Genomic DNA, 17,863 nt, shown 5'->3' on the forward strand with positions numbered 1-17,863 from the left:
TGGTACAGTGGCGGCTGCTCACCCCGACTGGGATGGTGGATGAAGAAAGGCACTTTTCCAATACCCAAGAATGGATCAATACCTGCTGAGGAAGCCAAAGGCAGGGGCCGTGCAGCCGGGGGACTCCTCGCTCCAAACTGCACACGTCAAGCTTTCCGACAGCATGTTAGCGTGGCAACGCCGGCCTGGCCCCGTGACTTCCATCGCCTTCTGCCCTCTCGGCCACCACTTCGCTATCAGGACCCAGAGCCGCCTTCTTGTGCCTTTTGCCTTTTCCGCTGCAGCGGGATGATAACTAGAAGTGTCAGTATTTCAGTAGAGGAACGGTGCTCGACATTTCACAGAGGGAATAAAAAAGGAGTAAGAGAGTATGAAAGAAGAGGCAACTGCAAAGATATAAAAACTGAATTATTTTTTTCTATAGTACTTGTATTCATCTTAACAGCTTTGGCTTGCCTCTGAAATAGGATGCTGGCTTAAGTGAGCATATAGAATGTGTGTTAACTAGGTAAACAGAACTGACTTTTCAATATTGTCTTTATATTGATATGAAAACAAAACTGCGTACAGGCAGTAGTGAAATGAAAGGCTATTTTGCTCATTCATGGCTGGATCACACACCATGAAGCTCATAATGTATATTAGACTTTAGATAGCAGTGACTCTAATAACTCTATATCTGCCCTTTTAAATTAAAAAATTCAGCTGTGATGGAAAAGGCCATTAAGCAGCCAGATCTTTCCATGACGATCATGAGTATTCTGTGACTTGCTGCATAATGTTTATTTATATGGTGCCTCTCTACCATGATTTTTTTAGGTATTACATAGAAATAAAGTGGTAATTAAAATCCAGTATGGTTTTTGAATGAGTCGTACGATAGAGGACCGGGTCACTTATGGCACTAATACAGCTGCGCTCTTTACCCACGAGTGGGGATGCTGGCCCTGCGCGTGGATGGCTCTTGGCCCAGGGGTTACAGCCTGGGTGCCCGGGGGGCCTCACACCTCTGTCCTCCTCCCCTCGCCCAGCCCGCGGCTCCAGCAGCGTCTGCCCGAGGAGCTGCTGCTTCGCTGCCTCTGCACAGGGACCTGCGGGTGGAAACGCCCGGGGGGTCCATGGGAGCCTCATCCCACATGGGTGACAGCGGGCACCTTCAGCGTGTGTCCTGGCCCTGGTGTTGAACAGCACCTCGAGGTCTTTTGGGAGGAAATGCTGAGAAAAGCCAGCATTTTGGGAAAAGCCCAAACCAGGCCATTGGTTCTTTCTGAGGTTTTTCAGTGGGATTTTTGGTTGACTTTGTTTGTTTGTTTTACTTTTTGGTTGTTCAGTATAGAAGTTGGACAGTGCTGCTGCGTATCCCATATTCATATTTCTCCAATAATAGCAGCATTTTTCCTGTGTCCCAGCAGCACTGGTGGAAATTTCTGTAATATCTCTTATACTGCATTACAACTGGGTTTTAGATTTTTAGATTTTTACAAAGCAGATCTGTCCAAGGAGAATGCATTGCTGGCACCAGCACTTCATCTGTTTCCATATTATTGCTTTTGATGAAATTTTGAACTAAAAAACTGGGGAACATTGCCAGTGACAAGTGCTAGCGATAAAGGAAGGCTCCCCCAGGTCCCCCGTACTTGCTGCTCCGCTCTCCCACCAGTGGGTAAGGTGCAGCTTCCCAACACGCAAAGCGGATGAGTAACTCACCTGAGGTACCAAAACAGCCCAAGGGCTCCCGGGTCAGCTGATTTGAGACGGAGTTTCAGATAAGCAGCTCCACAGCAAAATCTTGAGGGCAATCAGGAGCAAAGGAGGGGAGGGAATTGGCTGTTGTTGTTCTTAGTGGCTATAAAATAGTAACAGTAAATAGAAATTTAAATTAGCTTGCTCCCCAAGATTACTACATGATAATTGGTCAAGGAGCCACATAAATTACAGAAATCTAATTTTTACCTTTATGTCTATAAAATGTCTGTTGATGCATCTTCCCTCTACTCTTATCTTGCAGGAGCACAGACTATTTTATCTGTTAAGTCTTATGTCAGATACAAACGCTAATGCTGCTCGGGTTGTTCGTCTGTATGCATTCATTGTGCAGCACTGTTTTGGGGAAGACCACAAAGCCTTCAGGATACAATGCACCACAGCAGCAAAACTTCCTCATCCTTTCCTTGGCTCACCTGAGTTTAAAGTACGATCTTCTCTTAAAACAACCCTGTAGACAGCTGGGTGTAATTCAGCCCACAGCTTGTACTGCCGTAATTCACAAAGATCAATTCACAGAGCCGAAGCCAACAGCTAACCTATTTCAGGTGGTGGCTTCATGAGGAGGGGGTGGGTGACAAATACAAGTGTCCCGAAACAAATCAAAGGATAATGCTGTGCCACAGAACAACGTCGGACGCCTTCTGTCTGCTAATACAGCTAATAAGCAGCTAACATAACTGCCTGATTTGGCAGGAATTATTGCCTGCTGAATAACTTAATAGATTTCTAGTCCCTATGTGTATAATTTTGACTAGTCCCCAAAGGAAAGCTATATAATGTTTGCCATAGTTGTTTGTAGAATTGTGATGCACCACAGGTGTACTTCGAACTTCATAAACTGCGCTAGATTACGTCCCATTACGCCTCTTGTGGGGCTGTAATTACTGTGAGCTCTTCTGGGGCAGCGGCGGCTGCCTGCGATGTGATTTTCCAAAGCAGGACCTTAACCTGGCTGGCCTCTCTTTGTCACTGCAGTAGTCGTGTTGATTAGCTGTAATGCATGGACATTGTTAAATCAGCCCAAATAACTCCCGGACAGCTTTGAAATATGTTTCGTGTTTTCATTCAGAGGTTTTTATGAGGGCTATGCTTTTAAATAAAGCAGGATCTTGAAAAATGGTCTTGAAGAGATGTGGACCTTTTCCAATAGCTTTTAAAAATAATATATTTAAATAAACAACACGATCACAGTTTTAATCATTTAGGTAGCCTACCTTATAGGAAAATAATTCACTATTTCCAATTCTAGTTCAAGAGGAAGAAATAAATTCTCGTAGTTCTTAGAAATAATAAATTAGATTCAGACAAGACGCCGTATATATCTGTCCCTATATTAAAGGGGGAATGGTACGATGTGGGTGTGAAATGAAGGACCCAGTCATTGAACAAGGAGGGGTCCCGCTCACATTCATTAATCAAGATGATTGCAGCAGCCAAATATTTGATTAAAAGGATGTATAAAAATAGCCATTAAAGAAAAGAAGCCTGCATGGGTCTTTGGCTGCAGTGTCTGGGAACGACATAACCCTGGAACTGCGGCATGCAAAGCGAGTGAAGGCTCTCTTAAGTGCCCACCTAAGGGACCGGTGAGAATGAACGGCACAGCAGAAAGGCTCTTTAAAGGTCAGCCAGATTATACGCGGAGGCTTGCATTTGGAAGTAGTCGTTTAGCACAGGACTGCCTATTGCAAATATTTTTCAGCAAAGGGGTTTTAATTACAGTAACACTTTGGCCATCTGCTGGTGCTTTTTGTCTGAGAAGCTCAAGGAACTCTCCACCCATCGAATCATCCCCGCTCCCCGCCCGCTCGAGGTCGGTGCGTTGCCACTAATTACTGGTGGTTAAATGAAGTCACGCTGGGACTGACTGACCTGTGTAGCCTCGTGCACTGTGAAGGAGGGGATGGTTGCATCAAAGGGGATGCAATGGCAGGGATTTGTCTGCTCCAATGTCACCCTCTGGATTCGGGCTGGGACATCAGGGTGTCCCGTGCCAGGTCCCTTTGCAGCCAAGGGAGAGAAACGGGCCATAACTCATCTGATCCTAAAGGAGCCATCTTACACCGCATCTGCAAAGCGACTGTAAGGGAGGACGAGGGGCTTGGTTTGTGAGGGTACCTTGGCTGCAGCCTGCTGAGGGCTGATGATGGCAAGCATGAATCCTGCATCTCACATTGGACTGCTCCGGCCAGGCTGTGATCCCTATGACCCCAGGCTGCTCCAGGGTACCACCAGGTACAGCCAAATCTATGCTCGTAGAAAATGGATACTGCCTGTGACCTGGGGATGTTGCTTGTGAAATGTGTCCTTAAAAATATACCAGAAGTAGTCCTGAAAAATATTGTCTTGAAAAAACAAACAAGCAAAAACTTTGATGCTCTAAGGGCAGAAATGAGGAAAATCAAAGAGCTGTAAAGGTTCTTTTAAAGCTCCATTTTCATTACCACTGCTACTATCATTGCTAGAGCTAGCTTAAAAAAAGAATGCCTATGTCCAATGGTTTTTGCAAGTAGGAAACAGAATGACAATCCAAACAGCTATTTAATGGTGAGGACAATCACTGTTTTTTGTGAAGAAAAGCATGTTTCCTTGCTGTGGACAAAAACTAGAAATGCCTAAAAAGATGTCATTTCTGTAAGGATTTTTCAAGCTGAATCTTCACCAAAACTGCGGAAAAGGGCAAACAGGAACATTTTCATTTTATCATGAGATAAGTGGGAAACTGCCGGAGCAGGACTGCCTTCGGAGGGGCAGGAGGTTATCTCTGCAGCAGCCGAGAGAAGGCGGCTGGGCCAGGGCTGTGGCCATGCCCAGGTGCCAGCACCCACAGGGAGATGGCTCTCGCTGGTCCAAAATGGGTGCATGATGCTCCCTTCCCACCTCTTGGAAGCTGCAGGGCAAATTGATCTGGCTGTCAGGGTGGTTTTCCTGCTCTTCCAGTTGGCTCTTTTACACTCCCTCCACACACAGCTATATTGAAACCTGCTTGCATTTCTTTGGATACTCCCATTTTGCAAAACTGTCAAGTGTGTAGCTGTCATGTTCCCTGTGTAGGCCCTCCAAGGCCATTCTTGCTGGTCGTCAACCATCCTTGCCATCCTCCTCCCCAGTCCTGCCCCTGTGCCCATGCAGCGTTGGCACCGCCTGCCTGTATTCCTGTGGGGCAGCAGAGCCTGCGGCTGTTCCAGGGAACAGCCCCAAGGTGCTGTCATGTTTTGGTGACACCTACCAGTTTCTGCTTATGCTTACTTTATTTGTTGTCCATTCTTGTTCTTGGACTACTTCTGTGTTATTGCTTTCCAATCTTCACTTTCTTTCTGAATAAAAATCCCACATTTTGGATTACATTTCCTATATATAAAACATGGCCTTTTCCCACTCTCATTTAGCTGATATCTGTCTACTTCATTATCCTCTCTGGACTTCTCAGCCTCTGAATTAGTCTTTTACAAATGTCATGAGTCTGCCACTAAATCCCCCAGCCACGTGGTGAGGGAACGTTATTAAATAATTCTGGTCCTAAGTGGTCCCTTTGGTGCCCCGCTAATGCTTTAGCCAGTATTATTGCATTAAATAAGAGGCAATGAAACAACCCAGGGATGTCTTACCCTCTGTGGGAACTGGACAGGTGCTGGAGATGCAATGAGAGCTGCAACTCTTTCTTTTTGGGGCCGGGGAGAGGAGGCAGCATATTGATGTAGCTCGTCCTGCCAGTGCTTTTGCCTTTCTTAAATAGGTAACTCAAGCCTAAAAGCCACACTCTGCTCAGAGACCTGGAGCAGGGCGCCGGGGAGCCACTGCCCTGGACTGCGTATACATCTTTGCTTCATGAAAGCTGGTGTGCAGTGTGCTGCCTCGCAGCTCTGTCCCCACTGCTGGGTGATGCTCCTCCTGAGGTCTGCCGCCAGAAAGGAATGCCAGTCCTTATTTGCATCTTTAACTTCTAGGTCATTGTTTCTTGCTTTTCTCTGACCATTTCTAAAGATGCTTTCGTTTATCCCAGGTGAAAACAATGGGAGCTTGTGAAGCATCATTAATTCCCTTGGAGGAAAATGCCAAATCTGTCCTGTCGGAGAGAAAGGATGTGAAGGAGAGATTACAGTGTTAGGATGAGGTTAAGAGATGGGATATCTGAGACTCATGGGGGGTGGACCACTCTTCTCTGCATTTATTAATTGACTGCATTTCACATGCAGTTGAGCTAGAGGAGAAACCTTGAGTCTAAACAATAATAATAATAAAAAAATAATAATTCAGCAAAGAATACAAATCATGGGAGTGTGAGTAAAATGTAAAGCCTTTTTGCTAGATGGACTGCAGAGCCTCAGTGTATCCTGGAGAATTTCATAAATCTAATGAAGCTTTCACACCTTCGGGGACAGGGCTTAAGCCGCCCAGCTTCCTATCCATCTTGGGATCAATAGCGCAGTTAAGTAAAAATCACCTGCAAATAAAGAACACAGAGCTGGGAGTGCAGCTCATCTCTCACAGAGGAAACAGAATAATAATCAAAAAGCCCAAGCCAGCGATTTTCAAACTCGCAGCTTCATCTGCGATGGTGCTTTTCCTGGGATGACCCAACAGTAAATCAGGAAAATGATTGTGAAAGCGCAGGTAATTTCACATGTGGTAGGACCCTCTATTGACACATGAAAAAAACCGAGTGTGAAGACGTGTATGAAACACAAAGGCAGTTTGCAAACTCCCCCCTTCTCCCCTCTCACCTGCCACTCGCTGCAGCCTGCCGATCCTGCAGTCGTCTCTGTGCAGCTGCTTGTGGCGCTGCCTTGGAAACTGGCTCCTGAAATTGTTTAAATGAAGAGCAATCCTTGCTTTCTCATTCTGGGGAAACGGGGAGTCAGAGCTCACTGCCCCTGTGGCCTTGCCCACCTGGTGACCGCCTGCTCTGGGAAGCCCAGGGCTTAGCTCAAGTTTAGGGATAGGATTTGGCTCATGTTTACCCAGTCCCAGGCATGCTTGTAGAAAGGCACTTGGCTTGCTAAAGTGTTTGCATGGTGGACTTGTCTAGCCCCTGGCTTTCAGGTCTTGGGGCCACAAGCCCTATCCACCCACCTGCTCGGGCAGAGCTGGCAGCTGCAGCCCCACCCCCAGAGGAGGAGGCTGTGAAGGTGTCGGACCATGGAAACCCTCTGAGACGGGACTTGGCAATGGAGGGATTGCCAGCGGGTGCTTAGGGGCAAGTTTCCTTCCACTCACCCATGTCCCTCTTGGCACCTCAACTTTTTAGGGCTACGGTTTCAAGGCACTTGGTAAAGAGCAAGATCTTGACCAAATCACCAAGCCTGGCAGAGCTGGTGGGGAAGTGAGAGACACGGGCTTGTGTTTGTTGTTACCTCTGTAGGTGCTATGTGTGACCCCTGATGGTGAAACATCCACAGGCACGGGCAACAAATCTGGGGTACACAAAAATTCAGCTCTCACTGAGGTAGGACTCATCCTTCCATTCCAGCCCAAACACAAAAATAACGCAGTTACCTAATGACTGAGGTGCCTTACAGCACAAATTATTTCATTTCCTGTGACTGTGGAATTGCTTTTCTTTCTTTCACACTGTGTAGTGTGGCCCTGACAGTGGGTAAGTGTTAACATAATGGAGCACAAAGACTCCTGCTTTAGGAAAGCAAATTAAATTTTTGCTTTTGCCTTTGCAGGGGTGGGAGAGCTATAAATTTACTCATCTCTAAGAGGTCATCGCATGGCAATGCTCTGCCTTCTGCTGTCTGCTAAAAAGAAAAAATAAAATAAAAGTTATGTTCTAGAGGGTGAAAAGTAAGGGAGCTGACTGTAGTGGTTAAATACATCATATATCCCTGGGTTATCTAGTTGACATGAACCTGCGTGATGCCCAGAAGCATAATCAGAAGATCCTGGTAAAGGAGGAATCAGCAGAAAAAGGGACAGCAAAGCAGAGGACAGGTCCTGGGGGTGGACAGCTTCAGGGGGCAGGTAACCATGGGAAGGACATCAGCGAGGATGCAGGGACCTCCCTCTGGGCCACTTGGTTTTCTCCTCCAAGCTGGCAGCACCCAATGAAAGGGGATGTTAAGCTTCAACCTTGCTGGTGTCAGGGAAAAGGGAGGGAGAGCTGGTTGTTAGCCCACTCGTGGGCTTTTTGGGCAGCAGAGACGTGCTGCTGGAATGATGGTCCTGTGTCTCCTGGCCAGGACGTAAGAGCTAGCCAGGCTGGGGAGGGCACAGACAGCTCAAAAAGGAGGCAGAGGTGTGAGAGAGGGCCCTGCTCAGAGACCTTGGAGGTCTCACTCTTTCCTCTGCATACTTTACACCTCAGAGGGAATGAATATCCTCATGCTTTCTGCCCGAGTAATAATCTTGTGTTGCTTTAATCGTCTCTCAGGTCCTGAATCTCTGTAGAAGAGCAGATGGGTAAAAAGTTGGCCTTTTTGTGTTAACACTGGTTTTGTTTCTGTTTGCTAACTGCAAAACCCGTCCTTTATGAATTATGTCTATCTGGAACTGGAGTGAAGGATGGGAAATTAAATGTATCATTGATACAGGCTCAAATTTCATGGACCATCAGTGTCCCTTGGTGTGTGGGGCTGCATGTCTAAGGTTGCCAGTGAAATGGCTGTTCACAGAAGGAAATGGGGCTTAGCCATCACTCCTTCTGCCAGGCTGGGTCTGTCTGCAGGCAGGATTTTATCTATCTTAAGACACACAGATTTAAAGATAACTTTTTCCCCCTCCTTTTTTTTTTTTATTTTTTTTCTTTTGCTTTGGTTTTCAGTCTGGCACCAAAGCTAGAACATCTACAGCTTGTCACAACACACAGGGAGAGATTGTAGAAGACTAATGACTGAAAAGCACAAGATCTGCTGGTAACTGCTTAATAACAGAGTGTTTTAAAATGCTTCTCTGACACTTCCATTTTTTATTTATAGAATGCAGAGTACATGCAAATAGAGTGTCTTTGGGATTGCATGCTGAGCCCTGGGGCATTCACAGATCCCAGCTATAAATCTGGAATAAGGCAACACAGACCGACTGTGATATCATTACTGTTGTAATAAACATCGTATGTTTGCTCTTTTCATTCTTTTTCTCATTCAAGATACCACAGATTTCTACTGCCCAGTCCAGTACAAGCACCCTTTGAAGACATCAGGGCTCTCAAACTGGCAGGTCAGCCCTGAGGTGCTTGTTTCCCCTTAAAACCCATGGAAATTAGGGCTCAAGTTCTCAAAGGTACATAGTCATATTAACATGTTAATAGTTATAATAGTACGTATTAACCTATGTTAATAGCAGGTGGTGGCAGCAAGAATTATTTGGTGAACTGACATCAAAACCTTGCCAGCAAAATAAATGAAAATGTTGAAAAACATAAGAACTGTGGAAAGCAGAAGGTGAAATGTAATCAGTAGGGATGATCATATAGTCAAATCGGGAGAATAACGTAAAACAACGGGAGTAACAGAAATGGCAACTGCCCAGAAATACAAAATAAATGATGTGAAATAAAATGAGAGGATAGTATGAGAGAGATATGTAGGACCATGTAAGGCGTGATGAAGTCCTGCCTAGCAAACTTAAAAAGAAAATAACATGTAGGCTGGTGTAGACATGACAGAGAAGAGATTTAAAGTGAGGATTTCTTGGGCTGCAGTAATAATTCTGTAGCTGACAGAATGAGATAGAAAAATTATATTCTGCAGAATTATGCAGAAAGCGGTATATTATTCTGCCCTCTCCCAACTATGAAACAGACTCAAACTTCACACCTGATGACCTCCAGAATTTGGAAAAGCTGTCTCTGAACTCCCCTCTTTACAGCCAGCTGAAATAATATCCAAAAAATCCCAATAAATGACTGTAGTGTTTGATACCACTGCCTGTGGCATGGGCTGGCTCAGGTGCAGGTACAAGCAATGGGCAGGGTGTGGCATTTATAATAATTCCTATTCTGCCTCCAGGTTTTTCTCTGAACAGTTTCATTGGTCATTCCCACTTATTTGAAAAGGCGATCTGGAAAGCAGTGCATGAAGAGAAATCTTTGCTCAAGGAAGACCTCAACTGGGACCACTCATCTCGGTTAAGTCCCCTTTTCTTTATTATCTGCCTCTTCCCCAGCTCTCCACTGATCAAGTGCAGTGCTGGTGATTAGAGACAGCTAGTGAAGGCTTTTGGCTTTTAGTCACTCAGACATATCATCTTACGGATATCTCCTCACCCTTACAGAAGATGTGAGTTGGTCAATGTTACAAAGAAGCTGCATGAATTTTATAGCAGCAGGGAACAGTTGACAGGACATCTGTGCCATTTATTCATACGTAGCAAACAGATATCAGGAAAATTAACAGTGAAATTCATTTGGAGTTTAAATAACTAGGAAAAACGCCACAATTCAACATGCAGATTTTCTTAAATAGTGAAAATGATTCCAGCTAAGAAAAAACTTCAAGAGATAGGATATGATCAGGAATCTATTTAAGTGATATGTCCAAAAATTAATAGCAAAAAACTATATATCATGTTGTAGTTCTTGCTGTTTTCCTTCAGAAACGAACAAACCGCCAACAACATTTCAGAGAAAAGGAAGGTTGAGTCTTTGAATGGATTGTTGCTCATACCTTCACAAGGTGGTTTGGATCATCAGAGAATGCCTCAGCTTAGAAAAAAGCGCTCAGAAATGTCACTTGGCAGCCAGGCCCATTGCTGAAATCCTAAAATAAATGACTTGCAGGTGGTAACCATACCGGGCCTTAATTGGCCCAGCTGAAAGGTCTTGCCTGGGAATAGTGACAGGCAAAGTCATCACTGGGATCTGTAATTTGTAACCCAACATGACTGCTGAATGATGTTAAGGTACAAAATGTGCATTTTTGGGAACCATGCTCCCATGCTACTGTCTGGTGGGGCAGATGTCTGCAAGGCGGCCGCTCAGGTCAGCTGCTTAAACAGAGGTATCTGGTGCCATTTGAGATGCCCCGTGGGGCACCCTGCTATGCCTGCAGCTGGGTGGGTATCCCTGGGTCCTGTGCCACATCTGTTCTGAGGATGCCTCAGATGCTCTCAAATCACCCCTAAGATGGCACTAGCCCTTCAGGCAGCTGAAGGGAGCCCTTGCATATCATTGCTGCATGGAGTAGCCTCCTAAGATGACAAGGTGCCAGTGCATCGTACACCGAATCTGTTCACACTGAAACAAGAGTGGTGAATTACTGGCAGAACTGAAGAAAGCAGGTCCAAGCCTCTCTGTGCCACCTTTCCAGGACGCTGTCTGACATTGCTCTGGTTGTCCCCAGCACCGGGTTGAGACTTTGTGCTTGGCCCCTCTCCATTCCCAAACCACCCTGCTATCAGCCAGGGAAGCATTAAACCTGCCTCTGCCCCTCATCTTGAGGGAGAAAACAGGAGAAGCATCGTTTGAAATGGAAAAGGCACACAAGGTTCCTGTCTTGCTCACTGTAAGCTGTGCATTATTAAAGGCCCAAGTCGTGTTTATCCCAGGGCTCTTTGCTGGAGCTGCAACATGGATAGAGATGGAAACGAGGGCACAAGAAACCCTTCCCGGAGGCAGCCCTGGGGCTACACATCATCTCCTCAGTCAGCCTGTGCCCCAGCACTGGCAGGATGTTGAATTTCTCTACTGCTTTCCGTGCAAGTCTTGCAAAACCTTTATTTGAGACTCACAAACAGGCCCGTGGGGGTGAGGAAAGCCCCTTCATTTTCCAGTGCTGTGCAACAGATGTGTCCGAGGAGCAGGGAAGGCAGCAGGGGGGAGACACAGGGGCAAAGCATCATTGCAGCTGCCTGCTCGCTGGGCCGCCTTCAGCAGTTTTCAACGGCCAAGAACATTTCTTCATGCGATTTCTGAATACTTAGAGAAAAACCCTTAAGTAGGAAGAAGTTAATGTCTGTGCAGCTGCTACCCTGGGGCCTCTCTTTCACTGTGCTCTGGCCCTTGTGAATGGGTCTGGGAAGTGTAACTGAGGAGAGAAGGGGAAGATACTTACCCTTCTCAAGTGTAGATACCTGCCCATGGCTGTAAGTTAGGGGGAGCATCCTGAGGCTTGTGGTTGGAGGCACGTTTTGGAGCCAGGACCCTCCCAGGTGATCATTCAGAGCCCCTCATTTGGTTTCAGCTTGGAAGTGCTCACTTGCCTAGAAACCTACACAAAGCTCAAGCACAAATGTGTATTTAATGATAAAACACAACTAAGACAAATATACCCTATAGCCCATCCAAAATATTCCATCTGAGTCAATGACAATGTGGGGCTCAAGGGCAACAAAATGGGACCATAAATGACGAAGTTGCCATGCCCCAGCTGAGCTGTGCCTATGGTTTGTGTGCACTGTCTGAGCCCACTGGAATTACCAGATAGCTGGACTTTGCTCATCGTTCCCTCTTGCAGACAAAACTAAATCAATATCCTCCTGTTTGACTCATGCTAAAAGCATGGACATAGATAGTTCCTGCAGCCCAGCTGCTCCTTGTAAACTTTCCAAGCCAGGGTAACTTGTTTTTGTGTCTGAACGCCTATTTAAACTCCAATGTTTTCTGCTTACTTCTATTTCTCTCAGCATGCTGTGTGAAAGGAATCAGTCTACTAATCTATAACTGAGGTGTACAGAGTGAATTAAATGTGCTGTGTACTGGTTGGTGATCTTGTTGAAAGAAAGCAGAAAAACATAGAGAGGATAAAGAATGATCAGACTTGGTGTTTTAAACAATTAACATTTTGAGGCCCTTTAAAATGGAAGAGAACATCTGTTAATAAAAGAAGAAAATGAGAAACCCAAAACCCCTAAAACCAATTTTGTGAATCAGCAGCAAAGGCTCAGATCTGTCATATGTTACTTTGAATTTTCTAGTAACTTTTAAAATCCCGAGTGCGGAGCCACAAATGGATTTATTTGCATCTAAAGCAATTTCCAAAATGTGAAAGGTGACCAGCACGCACAGAGGCAGAAACATAAATGGGAGCTAGAGAGGCGAAAGCATGCAGCATTTGGAGAGGCAGCACTCTGGCCACATTCAGAAACAAAAAAGGGAGAAACTCCAACTTCATTGTTCAGCAAAACTGATGGAAAATGGAAATTTCCATCCCAAATGGAAATCAGATTTTCATGGAAAATCTGAACTGGACTGGATTAAAAAAACAAAAATAAAAATGAATTGGCATTACCTGCCTGAACACATCAAAGTATTGATCTGATCATTACACCCAAAGGGAAATCACAGCAAAGCTCTGCAATGTGGCTGCACTTTTACAGACCTGTTTTCCCCTCACTATGGCCATCTTCCCCCACCCCAGGGAGCAACCTGAGTTTTGGCCTGATTAGCTACAAACAAACAAGCTGCCCCAAAACACAGCAGTGGGGCACCGGTGCACTCCCCAGGCTTTCTGCCAGGGCTTCGCTTAATGCCACTTTTTGCTTTTCTGCTGCTCAAGATGTGCATTTCTTGTAACCACTGCTCTTCTGGGAGCAGAGAGAACTAATTCCTATAGCTGCAAAAGGAAATATATGTTCCAAACTTGAGAAGGCAGAAATGTAATGCCTGTACCTCTCAAGCTGACAGGATGACCTAAAGGTGGAGTAATTTGAATTAAAAATCAATTCCAGTAAGTACCAGACAGAAGAAGAGTCTTTGTCCGGGAAAAAGAATAAAAACAGAAAAAAGTTTCCAAACTGTTAAAAAAATAGGTTTGGTTGGTATTTGAAAGACTAGAACTGTTCAGACTTTTATTGCAAAGTGACAGGGAAAAGGGAAATATATTCTCTGTCAGCCCACATATTTCTAGCCATGGACGTCAAGCTCGCTGCACAGGTAACCTACAGAAAGACCGACCTGACTTCCAGCGCTGCCCCGTGCTATTTCACACACTCAGCGCTCCAGGGGGGGTGCATTTCATCGAGCATTAAAGCTGTTGCTCTCCGTTGCTTTGACTCCATTAGCAAATAAAACAGTAAAATTATTACGGATGTATGGTTGGAGGGGGAGGGAAGGGAAGAAAGAGAGTTAAAATGTGTTACTACTGTACGGTACTTCACACCATCTGCTTTAAAATTGCTTGCCACGCTGAGGGCTGAGTTGGCTGTATTGCGTATCCTCCGGCGCCGTACCAGTGCTTTCCCCGCGCGGTGGGAGCGGTGGACACCGTGCCCGCAGCGCTGTGCCGCGTAGCAATCACACCAGCAAAGAGGCAGTGAAGAAAACTTGGCATTTGGTGAGGGTTTCTCTGATATTAAGTTTGCCTCCACAAAAATAACTCCTAAAGTATTAACTCCTTCCCTCCCAGAAGGTCAGGTGAGGCTCTTCTACTATCTTTAGTTAGAAAAACCTAAATATTAATGCAGGCTTTGGTAGGGCTTGACCCCTCTGCACCACAAAGGAGGGTGTGTGTGGCCAGAAACCAGCCGCCACTGCCCATTTTCACACTTGCCGGTATCTGCTTCTCTGCCAGCCACTCGGCTCTGCGCACACACGTTCCTTTATTTGCTGAATTATAAGCTATGGCAGGTCCCTGAGTAATGTCTGCCCTAACTTAAGACAACAAGAGAAACAAGGAGCTGTAGAGAGCTTCCTACAGAGGCTGTTTCCCAGATGATTTCAGTGATGGAAAGATGCTGTCCTGTTATTTCCCCAAGGAAGCCCAGCAGGCTCTGCCTGGCACTCCTGTTTGCAGGAGCTGCCTTCTGCTCAGAATGGCAATAGTGTCTTTCTGGCACTTGTTTTATTTTTATTATTTATTTTAGCTCTGGTTTCTAATTCTGCAGCTGCAGATCTCATAAAACATAGAAGCTAAATCACATTACTCACTCCTGACTCAAGGAATGCATAAAGGTGAATCCTGGGGGGGATTTCACAAGGCACACTCTGAAAATACAAACAGATCTTTCATTGTAACCTCATTTCCCTTAATTCCCCCAGAGACGATCAAAACACCATTGATTTATAAATATGAACCACACTGGGATTGTGTCTGCAGCCCTGGAGACATCAGGGCGTGGAATCCACATTTTCTCTTTTACATAGTTGAGCTCCAGAAGGTTGGGCTTGTAGCCATGGCCATCACTGGGTCTTGCAAAACCCGCGGCTCCAGGTGCAGCGGGAGGGATTGCACGAGGTGGTGGGGGTGAAGGAGAGATGGCAGCGGCAGAGAGCAACGCTTTCGCTGCCACCCTTCTGTCATCCCCCAGCCTTCATTTTCTTGGTGTCACTCTTGTGTTGTAAATAGCAATTTTAGCTAGGCTATTAAAATCAATCAAGGAACTATTTCTGAGCTTTTTATCTTGAACGAGCTGGACACACCAACACTACTTGAAAGAAAAAAAGATAAAGCAGCTGTAGAAGTACTGTGATGAAAAAAAATGATACCTATGGTGGTTTAAAAAAGGAGATCTGTTAAATGTTGAACAGCTGAAGTTGATCTCAGCTTTACAATTGCTCATTTCACATCTCTTCATGGGCGAAGTGGTGTTGATATACAGCAATGGGAGCTCTGACTGCACCAAAGACACATCAGCAAAAACCCTGTGTTGCATGCCTTGCTTGTTTTATTTCTTATGCTGCCTGCATGGGAAATACCTCGACAAATGTAGAGGAGTGTAAGTACTGTTGTACTACATACACCTAATAGCTTTCATGAGACAGGGGGGATGGCTGGAGCGGATCCAGAGGCGTGCAGGGGGCTGCAGCTCGCCTGGCCCAGCCAGCTGAGCTCTGTGGGGTCAGGTACAACCCCAGGCAGCCCCTCATCCCGCTGTCACAGAAGGGATAGGTCACAGCTTCACAGAATCAGGCTGGGAAAAAGGCAGACGTCACATGGGATCCTATTAAGTGTGCAATGCTACAGCGCTGCGTGCAGAGCTGCCACCTGCCCCAGGTCGCTGTGGAGTCGGCGGAGAGGAGCATGCCCCGGCACTACTGCACTCCATCAAAGCAGATATAACAACATGGATTATAAACGTGTGGCTGGTGCAAAGCAAGAACTAACACAAGGAAGGGGAAATCTATTAAAAAGTCACGCAGATCACTTGGGAGGCAGGGCTTATTTGGGCAAAATGCATTTTAATCTGATTTTAATGAGATTGATATTTTAAAATGGATGTTGAAGAACACTGTTGGGGATATAGAAAAAAAAGCTGTACACAGAATTTCAGGCTGCAGAATTGTTTAGGCTCCATCTGAAAGTGGCAGCCTTAAAGAGTTTAAATTGTTTACGTTATCAAAAAGGAGATGGAGAGGTAACTTTATTATAATGGAAATCCACAGGGAAAAAGTAATGGTTACTACAGAGTTAAATGGCTCAGGGGAAAAAGGGTATAAAAAGAATGAATAGCTGAAAGCTGAAGCCAAATAAATTCAAATGAGAAATCCAGCACAGTTTTTAGCAGTGAGGATGATTAATCACTGGAACAAATTACCGAGTGAAGCAGCTGATTCACAGTCTTTCAATGCTTTCAAATCACAACCAGTTGTCTTAAGCCCAGAGTGGACATCTTTGGTTAAACAAAAAGTATTGGGCTTAATAGAGAGGTAACAGAGTGCTATTTAATTACTCACAGCACAAGTGGCCAAGCTGGGTCTGCAGACTTTTGTAATCAGATGCGAGGCCACTCCTGCCGCCCTCCTTCCTCCCAGCACCGAAATCTCCACGCACCCAACCACACCACTGACTGGGGACAACAGGACCAGGCTGTCCTGCCTGTTCCTGCGAGGGGTCCAGGGATGGGGGCTGGCACTGAGACCAACAGCACTGGAAGCAGGCGCAAAGGCTGCCAAAACTCCCCTTAAACCTTACCTCTTGCAGTCCCCGGCCCTGCCAGGGCCCCACGCACCTCCCGCAGCTGCCCCGCGGCTCCCCGTGACACCCCATCCTGCTGGCCATGTCCTCGGGCACAGCTCTTGAGAGCTGCCCGGCTCAACTAGCCCAGGGTTTGTTTGGAATCAAGTCTAGGCTTTGCCTCACTGCTGCTTTGCTTGACGCTTTTTGCTGGGTTTGTTGAACACAATTATGTCTTAAATATTACACAGAAATTTGGACTGGGAGCTGTCTCTGGCAGGAAACCCACCCAAATACACTGAAAAAGAGATTCCCACATGCAAGGCAATAACTGACAACTTCCGTCTTTCCTCAGCTGCAGTGCTACATTTATAACATTAGGTGAAGCTATGCGAGGAAATAAATGCCAGAGCCATCCTCCCACAGCCTGGCACAGAGTCCATTAAGAAATCCCGTTGGCTCTCTGGAGAACACTCAAAGCACAGGCGCTAAGATGCTGCTTTTAGAAAGGTAATGGATAAAGATGAAATCAGTTTTTCAGATGAGTCCTCCTGTTCCATAGGGGCTGTCTTTATGGTTTCAATGATGTAGAATAAAAAGAAAGAGTATTCACTTCCTAATGAAATGAAAAATTTCATTAATTTTGGGATATTCATTCCTTTAAGAGCTTCATTCCTTGTGTTCATTAACTCCGCGGATGTGGCTTGCGCTGCTGCTGCCCCGCAGTCCTTGCCAGGATTTGCTTTCTGTTCTCTGGTCTGGGCCAAGGCTTAGACAGTTTGCCAAGCCCCAGTGTAATGCCTGCGGTTACCGAGCAGATACGCAGAGATATTTCCTATTGAACGATGAGAGAAAAATCCTCTGATGTTCTCAGCCGCTGTCAATCTCAGCAGTTCGATCTGGCTGACTTCTGCAGCAATTACAGAGCTCATCCTGGTCCTGCAAACTGTCCAGAGCTTGGTAATTTGTGAAACTTTCAAGGGAAGTTTTGTAAGCTCGTTTGCCATGAACCATGCAAGATGTGGCAGCAGTCTCAGCCAAGTGGCTGGGGAAGCATGCCTGCAAGTGCTCTGCAGAGCTGGGGAGCAGCTCCGTGGGGCCCCTGGGCTCCTGGAGAGTCATGCAGAGCCCCATTAGCAACACTGAGTGTTGGCTTTTGGATTATTTGATGTAAGTAGCCTTCAGTGTGTGTGAGGTTTCAGCAGCAGCATGACATTTGGAGAGTTTTTCTGTTTACAGCATCGAGGGTGGGATATAGGATAAGCATAAATACTTCAGTTACGAAGAATGATTTGTGAAACTGTTTTTTGTGTAGTTGAAAT

This window comes from Pelecanus crispus, chromosome 5 (genome assembly GCF_030463565.1).
Source record: "Pelecanus crispus isolate bPelCri1 chromosome 5, bPelCri1.pri, whole genome shotgun sequence".
In the NCBI taxonomy this organism is placed as follows: domain Eukaryota; kingdom Metazoa; phylum Chordata; class Aves; order Pelecaniformes; family Pelecanidae; genus Pelecanus; species Pelecanus crispus.